Source organism: Bombina bombina, chromosome 8 (genome assembly GCF_027579735.1).
Source record: "Bombina bombina isolate aBomBom1 chromosome 8, aBomBom1.pri, whole genome shotgun sequence".
Lineage (NCBI taxonomy): Eukaryota > Metazoa > Chordata > Amphibia > Anura > Bombinatoridae > Bombina > Bombina bombina.
In genome coordinates this window covers 273273940-273298638 of record NC_069506.1, presented here as the reverse complement: position 1 = coordinate 273298638, position 24699 = coordinate 273273940, and the positions used below count along the sequence as shown (strand labels likewise).

Sequence of the window (24699 nt, the reverse complement as noted above, 5' to 3'; positions counted from 1 at the left end):
TATATTATAGCTATTTTAGGATTAATATTTATTTTACAGGCAACTTTGTAATTATTTTAACCAGGTACAATAACTATTAAATAGTTAAGAACTATTTAATAGTTACCTAGTTAAAATAATAACAAATTTACCTGTAAAATAAATCCTAACCTAAGTTATAATTAAACCTAACACTACCCTATCAATAAAATAATTAAATAAACTACCTACAATTACCTACAATTAACCTAACACTACACTATCAATAAATAAATTAAACACAATTGCTACAAATAAATACAATTAAATAAACTAGCTAAAGTACAAAAAATAAAAAAGAACTAAGTTACAGAAAATAAAAAAATATTTACCAACATAAGAAAAATATTACAACAATTTTAAACTAATTACACCTACTCTAAGCCCCCTAATAAAATAACAAAGCCCCCCAAAATAAAAAATTCCCTACCCTATTCTAAATTAAAAAAGTTACAAGCTCTTTTACCTTACCAGCCCTGAACAGGGCCCTTTGCGGGGCATGCCCCAAGAATTTCAGCTCTTTTGCCTGTAAAAGAATAAATACAATACCCCCCCCCCCCAACATTACAACCCACCACCCACAAACCCCTAATCTAACCCAAACCCCCCTTAAAGAAACCTAACACTAAGCCCCTGAAGATCTTCCTACCTTGTCTTCACCATCCAGGTATCACCGATCCGTCCTGGCTCCAAGATCTTCATCCAACCCAAGCGGGGGTTGGCGATCCATAATCCGGTGCTCCAAAGTCTTCCTCCTATCCGGCAAGAAGAGGACATCCGGACCGGCAAACATCTTCTCCAAGCGGCATCTTCGATCTTCTTCCATCCGGTGCGGAGCGGGTCCATCTTGAAGCAGGCGACGCGGATCCATCCTCTTCTACCGATGTCTCCCGACTAATGACGGTTCCTTTAAGGGACGTCATCCAAGATGGCGTCCCTCGAATTCCGATTGGCTGATAGGATTCTATCAGCCAATCGGAATTAAGGTAGGAATTTTCTGATTGGCTGATGGAATCAGCCAATCAGAATCAAGTTCAATCCGATTGGCCGATCCCATCAGCCAATCAGATTGAGCTCGCATTCTATTGGCTGATCGGAACAGCCAATAGAATGCGAGCTCAATCTGATTGGCTGATTGGATCAGCCAATCGGATTGAACTTGATTCTGATTGGCTGATTCCATCAGCCAATCAGAAAATTCCTACCTTAATTCCGATTGGCTGATAGAATCCTATCAGCCAATCGGAATTCGAGGGACGCCATCTTGGATGACGTCCCTTAAAGGAACCGTCATTAGTCGGGAGACATCGGAAGAAGAGGATGGATCCGCGTCGCCTGCTTCAAGATGGACCCGCTCCGCACCGGATGGAAGAAGATCGAAGATGCCGCTTGGAGAAGATGTTTGCCGGTCCGGATGTCCTCTTCTTGCCGGATAGGAGGAAGACTTTGGAGCACCGGATTATGGATCGCCAACCCCCGCTTGGGTTGGATGAAGATCTTGGAGCCAGGACGGATCGGTGATACCTGGATGGTGAAGACAAGGTAGGAAGATCTTCAGGGGCTTAGTGTTAGGTTTCTTTAAGAGGGGTTTGGGTTAGATTAGGGGTATGTGGGTGGTGGGTTGTAATGTTGGGGGGGGGGTATTGTATTTATTCTTTTACAGGCAAAAGAGCTGAAATTCTTGGGGCATGCCCCGCAAAGGGCCCTGTTCAGGGCTGGTAAGGTAAAAGAGCTTGTAACTTTTTTAATTTAGAATAGGGTAGGGAATTTTTTATTTTGGGGGGCTTTGTTATTTTATTAGGGGGCTTAGAGTAGGTGTAATTAGTTTAAAATTGTTGTAATATTTTTCTTATGTTGGTAAATATTTTTTTATTTTTTGTAACTTAGTTCTTTTTTATTTTTTGTACTTTAGCTAGTTTATTTAATTGTATTTATTTGTAGCAATTGTGTTTAATTTATTTATTGATAGTGTAGTGTTAGGTTAATTGTAGGTAATTGTAGGTAGTTTATTTAATTATTTTATTGATAGGGTAGTGTTAGGTTTAATTATAACTTAGGTTAGGATTTATTTTACAGGTAAATTTGTTATTATTTTAACTAGGTAACTATTAAATAGTTCTTAACTATTTAATAGCTATTGTACCTGGTTAAAATAATTACAAAGTTGCCTGTAAAATAAATATTAATCCTAAAATAGCTATAATATAATTATAATTTATATTGTAGCTATATTAGGATTTATTTTACAGGTAAGTATTTAGCTTTAAATAGGAATAAGTTATTTAAGAAGAGTTAATTTATTTCGTTAGATAAAAATTATATTTAACTTAGGGGGGTGTTAGTGTTAGGGTTAGACTTAGCTTTAGGGGTTAATCCATTTATTAGAATAGCGGTGAGCTCCGATCGGAAGTTTAGGGGTTAATAATTGAAGGTAGGTGTCGGCGATGTTAGGGAGGGCAGATTAGGGGTTAATACTATTTATGATAGGGTTAGTGAGGCGGGTTAGGGGTTAATAACTTTATTATAGTAGCGCTCAGGTCCGCTCGGCAGATTAGGGGTTAATAAGTGTAGGCAGGTGTCGGCGACGTTGAGGGGGGCAGATTAGGGGTTAATAAATATAATATAGGGGTCGGCGGTGTTAGGGGTAGCAGATTAGGGGTACATAGGGATAACGTAGGTGGCGGCGATTTGCGGTCGGTGGATTAGGGGTTAATTATTTTAAGTAGCTTGCGGCGACGTTGTGGGGGGCAGGTTAGGGGTTAATAAATATAATACAGGGGTCGGCGGGGTTAGGGGCAGCAGATTAGGGGTACATAAGTATAACGTAGGTGGCGGTCGGCAGATTAGGGGTTAAAAATTTTAATCGAGTGGCGGCGATGTGGGGGGAGCTCGGTTTAGGGGTACATAGGTAGTTTATGGGTGTTAGTGTACTTTAGGGTACAGTAGTTAAGAGCTTTATGAACCGGCGTTAGCCAGAAAGCTCTTAACTCCTGCTATTTTCAGGCGGCTGGAATCTTGTCGTTAGAGCTCTAACGCTCACTGCAGAAACGACTCTAAATACCAGCGTTAGAAAGATCCCATTGAAAAGATAGGCTACGCAAATGGCTTAGGGGGATCTGCGGTATGGAAAAGTCGCGGCTGAAAAGTGAGCGTTAGACCCTTTAATCACTGACTCCAAATACCAGCGGGCGCCCAAAACCAGCGTTAGGAGCCTCTAACGCTGGTTTTGACGGCTACCGCCGAACTCTAAATCTAGGCCCATGACTTTTAAAAGTGAGCAGGATGACACAATAACAGTATAAATGATATCACACAATAAATAATTGTATTGTATTGTGCTTTAATTACTACTATTTTTTTTAATCTACTTTCTATGGTCATGAGATGAGTAAACACAGCAGATTAGGCAACATTCAATAAAACAAATATGTTGTTCAGGTGCACATAGGGGAAGATTACAGGCAGTGGCGTCACTAGGGTTGGTGCCACCCGGTGCGGTAAGTTATGGTGTCACCCCCCCTCCCCCCAGAAAGCAGACACAAAAACACAGGCACACACACATACAAACACTCAGACACACTTAGACACACTTAAAAACACACTCAGATGCACACACAAACACTCGGAAACACACTCAGACACACACACAAAAACACTCTGACACACACACAAAAACACTCAGGCACACACACAAACACTTAGGCACACACACAAAAACACTCAGACACACACACAGAAACACTCAGACACACACACAAAAGCACTTAGACACACACACACACAAAAACACTCAGGCACACACACAAACACTTAGGTACACACACAAAAACACTCAGACACACACACACACACACACAAAAACACTCAGGCACACACACACACACAAAAACACTCAGGCACACACACAAACACTTAGGCACACACACAAAAACACTCAGGCACACACACAGAAACACTCAGACACACACACACAAAAGCACTCAGACACACACACACAAAAGCACTCAGACACACACACACACACAAAAACACTCAGGCACACACACAAAAACACTCAGGCACACACACAGAAACACTCAGACACACACACAAAAGCGGTCAGACACACACACACACAAAAACACTCAGAAACACACACACACACAAAAACACTCAGACACACGCACGCAAAAACTCAGACACACACACATACAAAATATGTAAACTGCACTGCATTAATTATAAAGCTCATGCCTAGAGCTGCTCCCTGGCTCAGCAGAGCATCGAATGAAAGATAAAAATAAATCACTAAAGAAAAGGTTTAGGTGCGCAAACTATGAAAATTCTGCTCTCTGACTCTGTTCCAAGTCTGTCAGTGCACAGCCCCGGGCTGTGTGCCTACCGCTTCTTATGGCCAAGCACCTCTGCTCTCTGCCTACCCCCAGACCCCCGTCCACCCTCCCCTCCTACCTCTTCAGTGTGCACTTAGTGTACCATAACCGTACCGGTCTGGTGGGCATCATACGTGGCTCCTTCACTTTAGAGACAGTGTCAAACAGTCATGCAGTCAGGTGCCAGGCATCCCCCTCATGATTTCCCAGTTCCCGTTTAGAGAGACAACACAGCAGTGAGTGACTCCACTGCTCCACACGTCACTAAGCAGTGAGCACAGATAGGCAGACAGGTTTAGGCTAGCAGCGCAACTTTGCAAGCCCCACGGCATGCCCACAACATTCATAGTTAAATTGGGCAGGGGAGGAGCAAAGTACAAACAAGCAAAAGCAGCCAGGAATTTCACTATTTGTGGAAATTGCAGCGCTGGCTCAAGGGGCAAAAAAATGAAGTGTCTACAACTTCCCCAGTCCCACTAATGTTCACAAATGCTGGCCCCTCTAATAAAAAAAAAAATATATGCATCTCTACATTGTATTTCTTTGAATTTCACAAAAAAAATTTTTTGGTGGTGTCACCCCCTGGATGGTGCCACCCAGGTGCGGCCCGCACCCCTAGTGACGCCACTGATTACAGGTTGCGAAAAACCCCCACTAAAACCCTAATATGTTGCACAAAGCCCATGCCGGTTTCTCCTTGAAAATTGTACATGAAAATGCGAATATTTCATTTTGCAAGAATGTTTTTGTAAAGTAATAAGTTCTTTTTATTTATAAATAAATATTTCACTACATATGTGATGATTTTTGGACAGAGTTAAAAATTAAGTCAATCGATGTGCCAGCTCACCTAGTCTCTTTGATAGTCAGTATCCCTGGTTAACTAGAATATTGGTAACCAGGGGGTGCCCAGGGACATAATATAAAATGTGTTCAAAATTGGAGAAGAAAAAAAGTCAGAAGAAAAAAGAAGAAAGAAAAGTAAAGAAAATAGACCAGATAAAGGCCTCTAGTTATGAAAGTCTGGCGGACCTGATCCGACAGTGCGGATCAGGTGTGCCAGACCTCGCTGAATACGGCGGGCAATACGCTCGCCATATTCATCATTGCACCAGCAGCTCACAAGAGCTGCTGGTGCAACGCCGCCCCCTGCAGACTCGCCACCAGCAGGGGGTGTCAATCAACCCGATCGGGTTGAATTGCGGCGATATCTGTCCACCTGCTCAGAGCAGATGGACAGGTTATGGAGCAGCGATCTTTGTGACCGCTGCTTCATAACTGCTGTCAAGCTCCATTCGGAGCTTGATACATATGCCCCAAAGAATGTACAGTATGTCCTAGCCAGCACTTACACATAGAAAAAATAAATCTATAATTGAAAGATATGAACCTCAAGGTAATGTGTGTGGTAGTGGCCAATCCCAAGGTGACAGGCTCCCTTCCCCCCAAAAAGTATCTCTCAATACAAATTCAATATGCAAATAAAACACATTTACTTCATAGTAGAAAATTAGAGACAATATACACATAGTTATAAGACTTCTAAAAGTGGCAAGTATTTAATAATAGTGTCTATTAAGCACATACAAAAACACCAATGGCCATTGGATACTGATTAAATATCACCTATAAGAGCTCAGTGCCCTTAAGGTCATTAAAGATCCATATACAAAGACTTGTTTCACACTGTCAGTATGAATCCATAAGGTGATTAATGTCACAGTCTTCAAATCATTATTCAGCTATAATCCTTCAGTCAGTGCTGAAAAAGGCAAACAAAAGTTTGTAAATAGCACAAAAGCAGTTGAGCAGTTCAAGTGATTATTGGTGTAGCAAGAGCAGGGTATATCAGCATGTAGTTTAGTACAAGCAAAGCAGTTCATATAGGTATCCAATGGCCATTGGTGTTTTTGTATGTGTTTTAGACACTATTATTAGATACTTGCCACTTTAAGAAGTCTTATAACTATGTGTATATTGTCTCTAATTTTCTACTATGAAGTAAATGTGTTTTATTTGCATATTTAATTTGTATTGAGAGATACTTTTTTTTTGGGAAGGGAGCCTGTCACCTTGGGATTGGCCACTACCATACACATTACCTTGAGGTTCATATCTTTCAATTATAGATTTATTTTTCTATGTGTAAGTGCTGGCTAGAACATACTGTACATTCTTTATCTGGTCTATTTTCTTTACTTTTCTTTTTTCTTCTGACTTTTTTTCTTCTCCAATTTTGAATATATATATATGTCTAGATATCTCAAGATCTATATGCAAATATCTCTTTGAAAATCCCTCTGAGATATTGTTTAATGTGCAGAAGATTGTAATGTGAAATATTTTCATTATCTCCATAGTTAAACATATCTCTGTACATATAAATCCATGTTTCTCTATATATGTGTATGTATGTCAATGTAAATTCACTTATCTTTTAGCCCTTATAACTTTTTTAATAGTTTTTATTACACAGTTAATGAGTCTAACTGTACTTTGTGTTTCGTGAAACTTTTATATTGCGGCGGACAGCTACAGCTCTTTGAGTGCGGTCAGGATTTTTCAAGACTTGTAATATCTGCGCAATGGAAATTGATTGCGAAAAGACCAATAAATCGCAGGCGGAAAACCCATACCGCGCTACTTGTAATCTTTCCCATAGATTTGAGGTTTTCTAGCTAATTGGTAGATCACAAGTTTGTGTGGGATTCTCACTAATGCCCCCCTACCCCTAAGTAGTGTTTAACCCCTAAACGCTTTTAGGATGTTCCATGTCGTCTTCACAGCACTGGGGTTTAATGCCGTTAAATCAGTATGGAACATCCTATCTTATATGGTGTCCTGGCTGCAGCCCCTCCATTTTACGCAATAAAACATTGGACTGGGGTGCGTGCCTAGCAGCGTAGACAATGCCCCATGATCTGATTAAAATCATGTGATCGCATCAATGATAGTGTCGTGATTTCATTTTTCTAGCAAGTGTTTACATACGATCTAAGCACTTGCACCTTGGCGTGAAGGGGTTAATATAGCCTCAAGTGAAAAACCAACAACAACAATATTTAAAGGGACATTGTACTGTAGAAAAGCTATGTAAACAAGAAGCAAGCAGCTATTGAGTTTCCAGTAAGGGATGGAAGAGATATGGGGCCTGATATTCAAAACCTCGCTGCTCAGGCGATATATTATAAGAAGTCTTGTCGGCACACAAATGTTATCTTGAGAAATGTTTATGTTACTATGTAGTGTTCTTCATTTGAAATAGAGACTCCTACATTACAATACAAGGTCTAAAAAAGTTCCAAAGGTTTTGTGTGATTTATCTCCATGTCAGCGAGGTTTTGAATATCAGGTCCACATAGAGCTATTTCTATTTTGATTTGTTCTTATGGTATCCTTTGTTGATCATCATATCTAGTTAGGCTTAGGAGCAGCAATTCACTACAGGGAGCTAGCTGCTTATTGGTAGCTGTACATTTATGCCTCCTGTCATTGGCTCACCCGATAAGTTCAGATATCTCACAGTAGTGTAATGCTGCTCCTTCAACAAAGGATACCAAAAGAATGAAGCAAATCTGAAAAAGAAATGTTTAAAATTGTAAGCACATCTGAATCTTAAAATAAAAAATTGGGGTTTCATGTCCCTTTAATCTAATCATTACACAATGAACAAATTTGCATATAAAATTAATAAATATATGAACAACAGAATAACTGCCAACTGACTTTTAAACCAACATATAGGGCCAGATTACAAGTGGAGCACAAACGTTTGCACGCGAGAGATAAGGGCTTGTCGGGCGTACTGCTTGTATTATGAGTTGAAAGTAAATGGGATTGCTTGAGCGCAATTGTGATTTACGATAGAATGATTGGCTTCAGAGCTCTGGTTAACTGTTTTGCAAAACTAAAAGGTTAAACAAAACACTACAAAACTGCATTACAAAGTATAGTTACACTCATAATAACACTATCTAATAACAATTATTAAAAAAATATTGCACACAAAAGTTTTAAGGGCTCAAAGATATGAGGTCTCGGGCAGGCAAAGGTGTACATATGTATTTATATGTGTATTTATGTATTTATATATGTATTTATATGTGTATATATGTATTTATATGTGTATTTATGTATTTATATATGTATATATGTATTTATATGTGTATATATGTATTTATGTATTTATATGTGTATATATGTATTTATATGTGTATATTTTGTATTTATATGTGTATATATGTATTTATGTATTTATATGTGTATATATGTATTTATATGTGTATATATGTATTTATGTATTTATATATGTATATATGTATTTATATGTGTATATATGTATTTATGTATTTATATGTGTATATATGTATTTATAAGGGTTACACAAAAATACAGAGTTAGTAGTACAATATCTAGCAGGTATTATTTCCCTTTCACGCGAAACGCATCAGGTGTTTATCTGTACCTACACCTGTCATTTGGCCATTCGGCTGAATAAAAGATATTGATACCAAGTTTGCAGTCTCCGGGTCTCCTCCTTCATTCCCCCTGGTGGGATTTACCTTCTTCATTATATGTATTTATATGTGCATATATGTATTTATGTATTTATATGTGTATATATGTATTTATATGTGTATACAGACATTCACCTCAGCTGTACCACTGCTATGCAAACAGCTTGATTTTAAAAGCACCCCAGTCTTAAAAAGAATATACAGACATTCACCTCAGCTGTACCACTGCTATGCAAACAGGTAGCCTATGGAAGATAGTAATATCACTTTATTTTACCTACCCTGTTATTTTCTGATGTGTGTATTGCTATATATATATATATTTTTATTTTTTTTTTTGCTTTGATAATTTGATAATTGTAAATGCATATTTTGTCACCATTATGTCTGACCATTTTGTTAAAAGTTAGTTTAACCAGTTAAGGCCCATATATATTTTTTGTACTTTGTTTAATGGTTTATTCCCCTGCATGAATGCCTCTGTCTTATCTCTGTAATTTTCTGTGTTTGCTTAACCCCTTAAGGACCAGCGACGTACCCTGTATGTCGCTGGCCTTTTTTTGGGACTTGATTGTTTTATAGTGCGGTCTTGCCACCAGCGTTGAGACTGCTCTATTCCACAAAGCCTTCTGGAGGGAGGGCATTAATAGCGTGTTCTTGCTAGACTTGTGCTATTATGTCCTGAAAAAACACTTAACGACCAGTGACATACAGGGTACATTGTGGTCATTAAGGGGTTAAATGACCCTTAGCTCAAATGTCCATAGACATAGTACCTCCCCATTCCTTTAAACTTTTGCAGGCCAATCTGACGCTAATATATCTCTCTCCTTCAGCTTGATTTTAAAAGCACCCCAGTCTTAATAACAATATACAGACATTAACCTCAGCTGTACCACTGCTATGCAAACAGGTAGCCTATGGAAGATAGTTTACATGCCCAGCTGCGTATGGTGAGAGTAAAAGGAGCACACCTGAATTTGATCACAGCTGACCTCATTCAAATGTACCAGTTTCGGGATTCATTGTGGTCAAAATTCAAACATACAGGCTCTATGAACGATCACTGTGTATATAGAAAATGGCGAAATATATGCTCTAAACAAACAAAATTGGCCAAGGCCCAATATTTCTGTGAAAATCTGAACAATAACATATTAAACCCTAGAAAGTTTTGGAAGCTCATAAATAACTTACAAAATCCTCCAATCCACTCCCATCCCTCCACTGTCACTGTGGACAACCAAACCATGCAACTCCCCTTAGAAGTAGCAAATACCTTTAATAGTTATTTTGTTGGATGCTCCACCACCCTGATTGACAAACTAATAAATGACACACATCCTGAAACTACAAATGTGGATCAGGCCCCACTAAATCAGCAAAGACCCAATATAGAGAAGTTCAATTTTAGACCTGTACCCATCAATTGCATTAAAGGGACAGTATACACTCATTTTCATATAACTGCATGTAATAGACACACAGAGACACACATATATATATATATATATATATATATATATATATATATTTCTTTCATGTAATTAGCAAGAGTCCATGAGCTAGTGACGTATGGGATATACATTCCTACCAGGAGGGGCAAAGTTTCCCAAACCTTAAAATGCCTATAAATACACCCCTCACCACACCCACAATTCAGTTTTACAAACTTTGCCTCCGATGGAGGTGGTGAAGTAAGTTTGTGCTAGATTCTACGTTGATATGCGCTCCGCAGCAAGTTGGAGCCCGGTTTTCCTCTCAGCGTGCAGTGAATGTCAGAGGGATGTGAGGAGAGTATTGCCTATTTGAATGCAGTGATCTCCTTCTACGGGGTCTATTTCATAGGTTCTCTGTTATCGGTCGTAGAGATTCATCTCTTACCTCCCTTTTCAGATCGACGATATACTCTTATATATACCATTACCTCTGCTGATTCTCGTTTCAGTACTGGTTTGGCTTTCTACAAACATGTAGATGAGTGTCCTGGGGTAAGTAAATCTTATTTTCTGTGACACTCTAAGCTATGGTTGGGCACTTTATTTTTAAAGTTCTAAATATATGTATTCAAACATTTATTTGCCTTGACTCAGAATGTTCAACATTCCTTATTTTTCAGACAGTCAGTTTCATATTTGGGATAAATGCATTTGTTTCAATCATTTTTTCTTACCTTAAAAAATTTGACTTTTTCCCTGTGGGCTGTTAGGCTCGCGGGGGCAGAAAATGCTTCATTTTATTGCGTCATTCTTGGCGCAGACTTTTTTGGCGCAAAATTTTTTTTCTGTTTCCGGCGTCATACGTGTCGCCGGAAGTTGCGTCATTTTTTGACGTTTTTTTGCGTCAAAAATGTCGGCGTTCCGGATGTGGCGTCATTTTTGGCGCCAAAAATAATGTGGGCGTCTTTTTTGGCGCTAAAAAATATGGGCGTCATTTTTGTCTCCACATTATTTAAGTCTCATTATTTATTGCTTCTGGTTGCTAGAAGCTTGTTCACTGGCATTTTTTTCCCATTCCTGAAACTGTCATTTAAGGAATTTGATCAATTTTGCTTTATATGTTGTTTTTTTTTTTTTTTTCTTTTACATATTGCAAGATGTTCCACGTTGCAACTGAGTCAGAAGATACTTCAGGAAAATCACTGCCCAGTGCTGGAGCTACCAAGCTAAGTGTATCTGCTATAAACTTTTGGTATCTGTTTCTCCAGCTGTTATTTGTATTGCATGTCATGTCAAACTTATTAATGCAGATACAATTTCCTTTAGTACTGTTACATTACCTGTTGCTGTTCCGTCAACATCTAATTTTCAGAGTGTTCCTGACAACATAAGAGATTTTATTTTTTAAATCCATTAAGAAGGCTATGTCTGTTATTTCTCCTTCTAGTATACATAAAAGTCTTTTAAAACTTCTCTTTTTTCAGATGAATTTTTATATGAACATCATCATTCTGATACTGATAATGGTTCTTCTGGTTCAGAGGTTTCTGTCTCAGAGGTTGATGCTGATAAATCTTTGTATTTGTTCAAGATGGAATTTATTCGTTCTTTACTTAAAGAAGTGTTATTTGCATTAGAAATAGAGGATTCTGGTCCTCTTGATACTAAATGTAAACGTTTAAATAAGGTTTTTAAATCTCCTGTAGTTATTCCAGAAGTGTTTTATCTCCCTGATGCTATTTCTGAAGTAATTTCCAGGGAATGGAATACTTTGGGTAATTTATTTACTCCTTCTAGACGTTTAAGCAAATTATATCCTGTGCCATCTGACAGATTAGAGTTTTTTGGGACAAAAATCCCTAAGGTTATGGGGCTGTCTCTACTCCTGCTAATGTACTACTATTCCTACGGCAGATAGTACTTCATTTAAGGATCCTTTAGATAGGAAAATTGAATCCTTTCTAAGAAAAGCTTACTTATGTTCAAGTGATCTTCTTAGACCTGCTATATTTTTAGCGGATGTTGCTGCAGCTTCAACTTTTTGGTTAGAAGCTTTAGCGCAACAAGTAACAGATCATAATTTTATAGCATTATTATTATTCTATAACATGCTAATAATTTTATTGGTGATACCATCTTTTGATATCATTAGAGTTGATGTCAGGTATATGTCTCTAGCTATTTTAGCTAGAAAAGCTTTATGGATTATACTTGGAATGCTGACATGTCTTCTAAGTCAACTTTGCTTTCCCTTTCTTTCCAGGGTAAATAATCATTTTCGTTCCAAGGAACAAAAGCCTGATCCTTCATCCTCAGGAGCGGTATCAGTTTGGAAACTATTTCCAGTTTGGAATATATCCAAGCCTTATAGAAACCTATAGCCAGCTCCTAAGTACCTATGAAGGTGCGGCCCTTATTCCAGCTCAGCTGGTATGGGGCAGATTACGTTTTCTTCAAAGAAATTTGGATCAATTCCGTTCTTAATCTCTGGTTTCAGAAACATTGTTTCAGAAAGGTACAGAATTGGCTTCAAGTTAAGGCCTCCTGCTAAGAGATTCTTTTCTTTCCCGTGTCCCAGTTAATACAGCAAAGGCTCAGCATTTCTGAAATGTGTTTCAGATCTAGAGTTGGCTGGAGTATTTATGCCAGTTCCAGTTCTGGAACAGGGGCTGGGGTTTTATTTTATCTCTTCATTGTACCAAAGAAGGTCAATTCCTTCAGACCAGTTCCGGATCTATCATTATTGAATCGTTATGTTAGGATACCAACATTCAAGATGGTTACTGTAGAACTATCCTGCCTTTTGTTTAGCAAGGGCATTATATGTCTACAATAGATTTACAGGATGTGTATCTGCATATTCCGATTCATCCAGATCACTTTTAGTGTCTGAGATTCTCTTTTTAGACAAGCATTACCAGTTTTGTGGCTCTACCGTTTGGCCTAGCCTCAGTTCCAAGAATTTTTTTCAAAGGTTCTCGGTGCCCTTCTTTCTGTAATCAGAGAATAGGGTTTTGGTATTTCCTTATTTGGACGATATCTTGGTACTTGCTCAGTCTTCTCATTTTCGAAGAATCTCATACGAATCGACTTGTGTTGTTTCTTCAAGTTCATGGTTGGAGGATCAATTTACCAATCAGTTCATTGATTCCTCAGACAAGGGTAACCTTTTTAGGTTTCTAGATAAATTCAGTGTCTATGACTCTGTCCTTGTCAGACAAGAGAAGTTTAACATTGATATCAGCTTGTCAAAACCTTCAGTCACAATCATTCCCTTTGGTAGCCTTATGCATGGAAATGTTGGGTCTTAGGACTGCCGCATCAGATGCGATCTCCTTTGCTCGTTTTCACATGTGACCTCTTCAGCTCTGTATGCTGAACCAATGGTGCAGGGATTACTCAACGATATCTCAATTAATATCTATAAACCGATTTTACGACACTCTCTGACATGGTGGACAGATCACCATCGTTTAGTTCAGGGGGCTTCTTTGTTCTTCCGACCTGGACTATAATCTCAACAGATGCAAGTCTTACAGGTTGGGGAGCTGTGTGGGGGTATCTGACGGCACAGGGGGTTTGGGAATCTCAGGAGGTGAGATTTCCGATCAATATTTTGGAACTCCGTGCAATTTTCAGAGCTCTTCAGTCTTGGCCTCTTCTGAAGAGAGAGTTGTTCATTTGTTTTCAGATAGACAATGTCACAACTGTGGCATACATCAATCATCAAGGAGGGACTCACAGTCCTCTGGCTATGAAAGAAGTATCTCGAATTTTGGTTTGGGCGGAATCCAGCTCCTGTCTAATCTCTGCGGTTCATATCCCAGGTATGGACAATTGGAAAGCGGATTATCTCAGTCGCCAAACATTGCATCCGGGCGAATGGTCTCTTCACCCAGAGGTATTTCTTCAGATTGTTCAATGTGGGAACTTCCAGAAATAGATCTGATGGCTTCTCATCTAAACAAGAAACTTCCCAGGTATCTGTCCAGATCCCGGGATCCTCAGGCGGAGGCAGTGGATGCATTATCACTTCCTTGGAAGTATCATCCTGCCTATATCTTTCCGCCTCAAGTTCTTCTTCCAAGAGTAATCTCCAAGATTCTGAAGGAATGCTCGTTTGTTCTGCTGGTAGCTCCGGCATGGCCTCACAGGTTTTGGTATGCGGATCTTGTCCGGATGGACTCTTACCAACCGTGGACTCTTCCGTTAGGACCAGACCTTTTGTCTCAAGGTCCTTTTTTCCTTCAGGATCTGAAATCCTTAAATTTAAAGGTATGGAGATTGAACGCTTGATTCTTGGTCAAAGAGGTTTCTCTGACTCTGTGATTAATACTATGTTACAGGCTCGTAAATCTGTATCCAGAGAGATATATTATAGAGTCTGGAAGACTTATATTTCTTGGTGTCTTTCTCATCATTTTTCTTGGCATTCTTTTAGAATACCGAGAATATTTCAGTTTCTTCAGGATGGTTTAGATAAGGGTTTGTCCGCAAGTTCCTTGAAAGGTCAAATCTCTGCTCTTTCTGTTCTTTTTCACAGAAAGATTGCTATTCTTCCTGATATTCATTGTTTTGTACAAGCTTTGGTTCGTATAAAGCCTGTCATTAAGTCAATTTCTCCTCCTTGGAGTTTGAATTTGGTTCTGGGGGCTCTTCAAGCTCCTCCATTTGAACCTATGCATTCATTGGATATTAAATTACTTTCTTGGAAAGTTTTGTTCCTTTTGGCCATCTCTTCTGCCAGAAGAGTTTCTGAATTATCTGCTCTTTCTTGTGAGTCTCCTTTTCTGATTTTTCATCAGGATAAAGCGGTGTTGCGAACTTCTTTTGTATTTTTACCTAAGTTGTGAATTCCAACAACATTAGTAGAGACATTGTGGTTCCTTCATTATGTCTTAATCCTAAGAATTCTAAGGAGAAATCGTTGCATTCTTTGGATGTTATTAGAGCTTTGAAATATTATGTTGAAGCTACTAAGTCTTTCCGAAAGACTTCTAGTTTATTTGTTATCTTTTCCGGTTTTAGAAAGGCCAGAAAACTTCTGTCATTTCTTTGGCATCTTGGTTGAAATCTTTAATTCATCTTGCCTATGTTGAGTCGGGTAAGACTCCGCCTCATAGGATTACAGCTCATTCTACTAGGTCAGTTTCTACTTCCTGGGCGTTTAGGAATGAAGCTTCGGTTGATCAGATTTGCAAAGCGGCAACTTGGTCCTCTTTGCATACTTTTACCAAATTCTACCATTTTGTTGTATTTTCTTCTTCTGAAGCAGTTTTTGGTAGAAAAGTACTTCAGGCAGCGGTTCAAGTTTGAATCTTCTGCTTATGTTTTTCATTAAACTTTATTTTGGGTGTGGATTATTTTCAGCAGGAATTGGCTGTCTTTATTTTATCCCTCCCTCTCTAGTGACTCTTGTGTGGAAAGATCCACATCTTGGGTAGTCATTATCCCATACGTCACTAGCTCATGGACTCTTGCTAATTACATGAAAGAAAACATAATTTATGTAAGAACTTACCTGATAAATTCATTTCTTTCATATTAGCAAGAGTCCATGAGGCCCGCCCTTTTTTGTGGTGGTTATGATTTTTTTGTATAAAGCACAATTATTCCAATTCCTTATTTTATATGCTTTCGCACTTTTTTCTTATCACCCCACTTCTTGGCTATTCGTTAAACTGAATTGTGGGTGTGGTGAGGGGTGTATTTATAGGCATTTTAAAGTTTGGGAAACTTTGCCCCTCCTGGTAGGAATGTATATCCCATACGTCACTAGCTCATGGACTCTTGCTAATATGAAAGAAATGAATTTATCAGGTAAGTTCTTACATAAATTATGTTATATATATATATATATATATATATATATATATATATATATATATATATATATATATATATTACAAAAAGACAAAAAATTATTATCAGAGGGAACGCAATTGCTGTTTGAGAGCTATTATATAAAGTTCCAAGCTGACAGTGACTCTCCTAGTTCTGCCAGTATAATAATTATGGTGGTGCAGACCCTTAAAATTTTTATTATGGTTTAAGAAAGAGAGAAATGGCTAGGAGTGTAATCCTAGTTAAATAAAGACAGGGATTTCAGCACTCTTTTTGAGAAAATAAAGCTCATAAGACCAAAATACGTTTTTAAACAGTGAATTTTTTAATCCAATTGTGAACAGGGAAATCCTCCAACTGTATGCACACTACTCCCCAGATGAGAAAGATACAAAACACTGTATAACATTCGTTATAGGGAGTTAAAAAGAAAACAAAATTTACTTCTATACATACTAGAGTTTGTATTCAAAACCTGACCGGTCAGGGGTGCACAGCTTGTACAAAGAAAAAGCAGCCAACGCTTAGTAAATTTGATATGTGATACCTTTATATAACCTCTACACCCTGCTGCACACAGAACCCCTTGTGAAGAGGTATATCCTGGGCAGGTATAGAAAAGTGGGATCTAAGAGGTCAACTAGGGGTATCATAAACAGAAGCAAGTCACAACTTATTGTCACAGTTACAATATGGTATACAATGAATAGCGTATTTTTATATATAATCAAGAATATAAAGCCTTATTTTTAGACTCACTACACCCAACTGCTCTCAGTACTCCAAACAAGGAGAATATAATACCGGGCAGTACATAAAATGGTAATTGTTACCAGGATCTAAGTGGTCTCTAAGTTAGGCTTAGGCTTTATGCTATAACCCTCTACCTTTGCTTACTTTTTCCTACTGCAAGCTTTGCATGAAGAGCTAACAAAATAGCACTAAAAGGGCACATACTGTCTGTTATTATTATTGCCTAAAAATGTCGTTCTACATGCATATTGTTTAATTCAAGAAAGCCTAACTTAGAGACCACTTAGATCCTGGTAACAATTACCATTTTATGTACTGCCCGGTATTATATTCTCCTTGTTTGGAGTACTGAGAGCAGTTGGGTGTAGTGAGTCTAAAAATAAGGCTTTATATTCTTGATTATATATAAAAATACGCTATTCATTGTATACCATATTGTAACTGTGACAATAAGTTGTGACTTGCTTCTGTTTATGATACCCCTAGTTGACCTCTTAGATCCCACTTTTCTATACCTGCCCAGGATATACCTCTTCACAAGGGGTTCTGTGTGCAGCAGGGTGTAGAGGTTATATAAAGGTATCACATATCAAATTTACTAAGCGTTGGCTGCTTTTTCTTTGTACAAGCTGTGCACCCCTGACCGGTCAGGTTTTGAATACAAACTCTAGTATGTATAGAAGTAAATTTTGTTTTCTTTTTAACTCCCTATAACGAATGTTATACAGTGTTTTGTATCTTTCTCATCTGGGGAGTAGTGTGCATACAGTTGGAGGATTTCCCTGTTCACAATTGGATTAAAAAATTCACTGTTTAAAAACGTATTTTGGTCTTATGAGCTTTATTTTCTCAAAAAGAGTGCTGAAATCCCTGTCTTTATTTAACTAGGATTACACTCCTAGCCATTTCTCTCTTTCTTAAACCATAATATATATATATATACACCTACAGAGACACACATATACATATATATATATATATATATATATACACCTACAGAGACACACATATACATACATAAATACTCATATATAGCATAAAGAATGAAACACAAATTTTGTCTTTCATGATTCAGATAGAGAATACAATTTTTTAAAAGTTTGACATTTACTTCTATTATCAAGTTTGCTTCATTCTCATGTTATTCTTTGCTGAAGACATACCTAGATAGGCAGTGTGCACATGTTTGGAGCATCACATGAAAGGAAATAGTGCTGCCATCTAGTGCTCTTGCTAATTTATAACATTGCTGCAAAACAGTTGCCATATAGTAATGCAGACACGTGCACACTCCTGAACTTAACTTCCTATTTCTCAAGTATAACAAGAAAATGAAAAAAATTGATATTAGAATTACATTGGAAAGTTGTTGTTTTTTTCTATGTTTACATCTTCTTTGCTTTTTTTGCAAGTTATAGGGCAATAAGTACAAGTAGCACTTTGCTATTTCCAAACCATTATTTTTTTTTCAAAATTAGCGATAGTTAGATTGTAACACTGATATCTGTCAGGTATCCCTGAATATCCCTTGACATGTATATATATTTTTAGCAGACACCTTAAAGTATTGATCTAGGCCCATTTTGGTATATTTCATGTCACCATTTAACCACAAAAAGTGATCAAATAAAAAAAATAAATGTTCACTTTTTCACTAACTTTTTCACAAACTTTAGGTTTCTCATTAAATTATTTACAAACAGCTTGTGCAATTATGGCACAAAATGGTTGTAAATGCTTCTCTAGGATCCCCTTTGTTCAGAAATAGCAGACATTTATGGCTTTGGCATTACTTTTTGGTAATTAGAAAGCCACTCAAAGCTGCTGCACACCACACTTGAATTAGGCCCAGTAGTGAAGGGGTTAATTAGGTAGCTTGTAGGGAGCTTGTAGGGTTAATTTTAGATTTAGTGTAGTGTAGTAGACAACCCAAAGTTTTGATCTAGGCACATTTTGGTATATTTCATGCCACCATTTCACCGCCAAATGCGATCAAATAAAAAAAATCGTTAACTTTTTCACTAACTTTAGGTTTCTCACTGAAAGGATTTACAAACAGCTTGTGCAATTATGGTACAATTGGTTGTAAATGCTTTTCTGGGATCCCCTTTGTTCAGAAATAGCAGACACATATGCCTTTAGCATTGCGTTTTGGTAATTATAAGGCCGCTAAATGCCGCTGCGCACCACACTTGTATTATGCCCAGCAGTGAAGGGGTTAATTGGGTAGCTTGTAGGGAGCTTGAAGGGTTAATTTTAGCTTTCGTGTAGAGATTAGCCTCCCACCTGACACATCCCACCCCCTGATCCCTCCCAAACAGCTCTCTTCCCTCCCCAACCCCACAATTGTCCCTGCTATCTTAAGTACTGGCAGAAAGTCTGCCAGTATATAAAAAAAAGTTTGTGTTTGTTTGTTTTTTAAATTATATATTTTCTGCAGTGTAGGATCCCCCCTTACCACCCAACCTCCCTGAGCCCCCCCAAACAGCTCTCTAACCCTCCCCCCTCTCACTATTTGGTGCCATTTTGGATACTGGCAGCTGTCTCCCAGTACCCACTTTTCAAAATAATGTGCCATTACTTATATAAATATTTATTTTTCTGTAGTGTAGCTACCCCTCCCCCTCCCAGATCCCTTTTTTTAAAACATAATTTCCCCCCTCCCTCTCCCAACACCCACTCCCACCATCCGCTCCCACCAAGACTTCAATGCACATAAGTGCAGATCGCGGGCGCACGCCCCATGGCAGGAAGATAGCCAGCAATGGGCCGCCCACCCACCTCCCTGCGGCTGCTCCCACCCACCAATGATCGGAACCATCGCTGGTCGATGCATAGAGGGCCACATCGGTGTGCAAAAAATGGTATTGCAGTGATACCTCAATATCGAGGCATCACTGCAATACCTTCCACTGCTTGAAACCGAAGAGGACGTGCCAGGAACGTCGTTGGTCGTTAAGGGTATTTTTTTGTAGGACGTTCCTGGCACATCCTCGGTCGCGAAGGGGTTAAAACCATAATTTATGCTTAGCTGATAAATTATTTTCTTTCCACAAAATTCCTTACTGTTGGGAATTCATCACCTTGCCACCAGTAGGAGGCAAAGACTCCCTACAGCAAGAGCTTAAATATCCATCCTACTTCCTGATCCTCCCAGTATTACGTATAGACAAGTATAAGAGGAAGATAGTAGGGTAAAGATGTGCAAACTAGGTGGAGAATTTCAATCTCCCTGGTCTTGTCTGACCAGGGAGATTGAGAGCTCCTGCCCGGGTGTGATTGGATGTGCGCGGGCAGGGTTGCACTCGAGTGCAAAGTAGCACTCGTGTGCAATGTTAAATTCGGGCAGCAAATTCCGGTCTGCCAGAGGAGAGCTTGGGCAGACAGGGGCGAATATGTACGCCCCTGTCTGCCCTTGATTGATAAATTGAGCCCTTAAAATCAGAGAACACCCCTTTGTGAGACACACTGTCTAGTGAATTCCAGCATGGGGTATCACTGTACTGGTGAGATTTCTTAAAGAATCTCACAAGCCCAGAGAGCTCAGGCCTGTAGCATGGGGTGGGATCATTATTTGTACATATCTATTGTAATTGAATCAAAAAAGGATGAAACAACTGTTTGTGGTATTGTAAAACAATATCCCATTAGAAACAAAGCATAGAATTAAAAATTATATTCTATGTATATTTTATTTATATTTATACTCTCCCACAGCCAGGACTCATCTGATCATCTAAAAGCCAAGACTGTTTTTGTCAAAATCCAACTTTAACCAGGTGCGGAGCCTACCATGTAAAAGATTTAAAGGGACAAGAAACTCAACATTTTTCTTATATGATTCAGAGCACATCATTTAAAACTTTCCAATTTACTTCTATTATATAATTTGCTTAATTCTCTTGGTATCCTTATTTGAAAATAATACCTAGGCAGGCTTTGAAACATCAATGTAATACTGGGAACTAGCTGCTGATTGGTTGCTGCATATAAATGTCTCATGTTATTGGTTCCCCAGATGTGTTTAGCTAGCTCCCAGTAGTGCATTGCTGCTCCTTGAACAAAGGATACCAAGAGAATGAAGCAAATTAGATAATATAATTTTGAAAGTTGCTTAAAACCACATGTTCTATCTCAATAATCAAAGAAAAAATTGCGTTCTATGCTACTTAAAGATTGACCTTTTTCTCTGGTTCTTGCCATGCCCATTCTATAATCTCTTCAAATAGGGAATTGGGATGGGCGGGCAATCCCAAGGCAGCATTTATTTTACCTTGCCATTTAAATAGACATAACCCCAAAGCACTATATTCAATTTATTTTAATTTATTTTCTAACAAATGAAACTAGAAGCTTGTAAGAACTATTTTCTCATCAAATAGCAAGCTAAATAATATAATAGTTTGGGCTGTAGGCTGAACTATATGTTCTCATAGCACCAAGTCTGGAAACTAGGTATGTGCACTCAAATCCTTCGTGAGGATATAAATGCGGAAGTAAGCAGTGGCTCAAGGCCTTCAGATATTCTTGTAGCCATATTGATTCCTGTAGAAGATCCCCACACTAAAATCTGTACAAAGCCAGATCTTAGGGTTGGAATCTTTTACAAGAATCAATCCAGCTACGGAAATATCCGAAGGGCATAAGCTGCTGCTTACTTCCTTATTCAGATCCTCACAAAGGATTGGAATGCACTTACCTACTGGAAACTGGTAATATCTCAAAGCTACTAACCAAATTTATTTACACTTATATTTTACATACAAAGAAATAAATAAAAAAAAAAAAGCAACATTGGGTCACCTTCTAACAAAACTTTATCCTAAAACAACATTAGGTGCTTATTACACAAGTGTTTTTCACCAGTGTGCCGTGGCACACTAGTGTGCTGTGAGAGATCCTCAGGTGTGCCGCGGCAGACTGACAACAGTGCGGGGGTGTTTGTGAATGAATGTCATTATGTCATGTATAGTTTGTAGGAGGCATGGCATGACAGCACTGTACAGTATATATATATATATATATATATATATATATATATATATATATATATATATATATATATATATATATATATATATATATATATATATATATATATATATATATATACAGGGAGTGCAGAATTATTAGGCAAGTTGTATTTTTGAGGATTAATTTTATTATTGAACAACAACCATGTTCTCAATGAACCCAAAAAAATAATTAATATCAAAGCTGAATAGTTTTGGAAGTAGTTTTTAGTTTGTTTTTAGTTATAGCTATTTTAGGGGGATATCTGTGTGTGCAGGTGACTATTACTGTGCATAATTATTAGGCAACTTAACAAAAAACAAATATATACCCATTTCAATTATTTATTTTTACCAGTGAAACCAATATAACATCTCAACATTCACAAATATACATTTCTGACATTCAAAAACAAAACAAAAACAAATCAGTGACCAATATAGCCACCTTTCTTTGCAAGGACACTCAAAAGCCTGCCATCCATGGATTCTGTCAGTGTTTTGATCTGTTCACCATCAACATTGCGTGCAGCAGCAACCACAGCCTCCCAGACACTGTTCAGAGAGGTGTACTGTTTACCCTCCTTGTAAATCTCACATTTGATGATGGACCACAGGTTCTCAATGGGGTTCAGAAGGAGGCCATGTCATTAGATTTTCTTCTTTTATACCCTTTCTTGCCAGCCACGCTGTGGAGTACTTGGACGCGTGTGATGGAGCATTGTCCTGCATGAAAATCATGCTTTTCTTGAAGGATGCAGACTTCTTCCTGTACCACTGCTTAAAGAAGGTGTCTTCCAGAAACTGGCAGTAGCACTGGGAGTTGAGCTTGACTCCATCCTCAACCCGAAAAGGCCCCACAAGCTCATCTTTGATGATACCAGCCCAAACCAGTACTCCACCTCCCCCTTGCTGGCGTCTGAGTCGGACTGGAGCTCTCTGCCCTTTACCAATCCAGCCACGGGCCCATCCATCTGGCCCATCAAGACTCACTCTCATTTCATCAGTCCATAAAACCTTAGAAAAATCAGTCTTGAGATATTTCTTGGCCCAGTCTTGACATTTCAGCTTGTGTGTCTTGTTCAGTGGTGGTCGTCTTTCAGCCTTTCTTACCTTGGCCATGTCTCTGAGTATTGCACACCTTGTGCTTTTGGGCACTCCAGTGATGTTGCAGCTCTGAAATATGACCAAACTGGTGGCAAGTGGCATCTTGGCAGCTGCACGCTTGACTTTTCTCAGTTCATGGGCAGTTATTTTGCGCCTTGGTTTTTCCACACGCTTCTTGTGACCCTGTTGACTATTTTGAATGAAACGCTTGATTGTTCGATGATCACGCTTCAGAAGCTTTGCAATTTTAAGAGTGCTGCATCCCTCTGCAAGATATCTCACTATTTTTGACTTTTCTGAGCCTGTCAAGTCCTTCTTTTGACCCATTTTGCCAAAGGAAAGGAAGTTGCCTAATAATTATGCACACCTGATATAGGGTGTTGATGTCATTAGACCACACCCCTTCTCATTACAGAGATGCACATCACCTAATATGCTTAATTGGTAGTAGGCTTTCGAGCCTATACAGCTTGGAGTAAGACAACATGCATAAAGAGGATGATGTGGTCAAAATACTCATTTGCCTAATAATTCTGCACTCCCTGTGTGTATATATATATATATATATATATATATATATATCCTGTATTAGGCTACAATGTGTGATTTTGTCAAATTTTGGGATGGTGGTGTGCCACAGGATTTTTTAATGTAAAAAAGTGTGCCACGGCAAAAAAAATGTTGCAAATCACTGTATTACACTAACTATATATTTGATTAAATACTACAATGCCAGTTAGCTGGTGAGGTTAACAATTATGAAAAACAGACAAATATAGAAAACCTATTACTAATTACTTTATGGATATATTCCCGCTGATATACATTTATTTTGCTTCACAGATTGCAGCAGTGATATGGAATGAACATTGACTGACGAGCATAGACAGGTTGGTACACAGGAAAGGGTAATTATTTAAGCGCTATGGAATCTGTTGGTGTTCTACAAATAAATTATAATAATAACTATTACTTCAATAAATAAAAGTTAAAAAAAAACATTAAACTGTTGGATAGTTTTCTACTCACCATGATATTGTTTTTCCTTCTGTGTCTGCAGCTATTTTCAGAGCCGATCTCTGTTACAGCATCTTATAATACTGTTTTGATGTCAGTCAAAAACAAAAGATAACTTTGGCCATTATAAATCAATAAAATACGTCCTGTTTTGCTGGATTCATGATTCAGATAGAACACATAGTTTTATTAGGCTTTCCAATGTACTTTCATTATCAAATTGTGCCTTTTTATATGCACACTTTCTGAGGTACCAGCTACTAGAAATGGGCGATTGTTTTGCAACATTCCAAAATTGAAACAAATTTAAATAGATTTTGTTTTGTTGGTTCGAATTTCAAATGTTTGCACAACATTCTAACATTTGTTTTATCTAATAGTATTTCTAATGCTTTGTAAAAAAAAAATTGTATTTTGTGATTCAGACAGAGCACAACATTTAAAAAAGTTTCTAATCTACTTCTATTATAAAATTTGCTCTGTTCCCATGATATTCTGTGTTGAAGAGATACTGAGGTAGGCATCTGGAGCACTACATTGCAGAAACTAGTGCTGCTATCTAGTGCTCTTGCAAATCTGCTGCCAAATAGTGCTCCTAAGCTTATGTCCTTTTCAACAAAAG

General features: G+C 38.1%; 1 protein-coding gene across 2 annotated transcripts in view; it reads left to right on the top strand.

Moving 5' to 3' along the window:
- USP2 (ubiquitin specific peptidase 2) overlaps window positions 1-24699 on the top strand; it is a 121556-nt gene that overhangs the window by 14952 nt on the left and 81905 nt on the right. For both annotated transcript variants that reach the window (XM_053691372.1, XM_053691371.1), the window contains exon 2: window positions 23904-23950. The gene's annotated coding sequence lies outside the window, so the exon portion shown is untranslated. The remainder of the gene's footprint in view (window positions 1-23903; window positions 23951-24699) is intronic.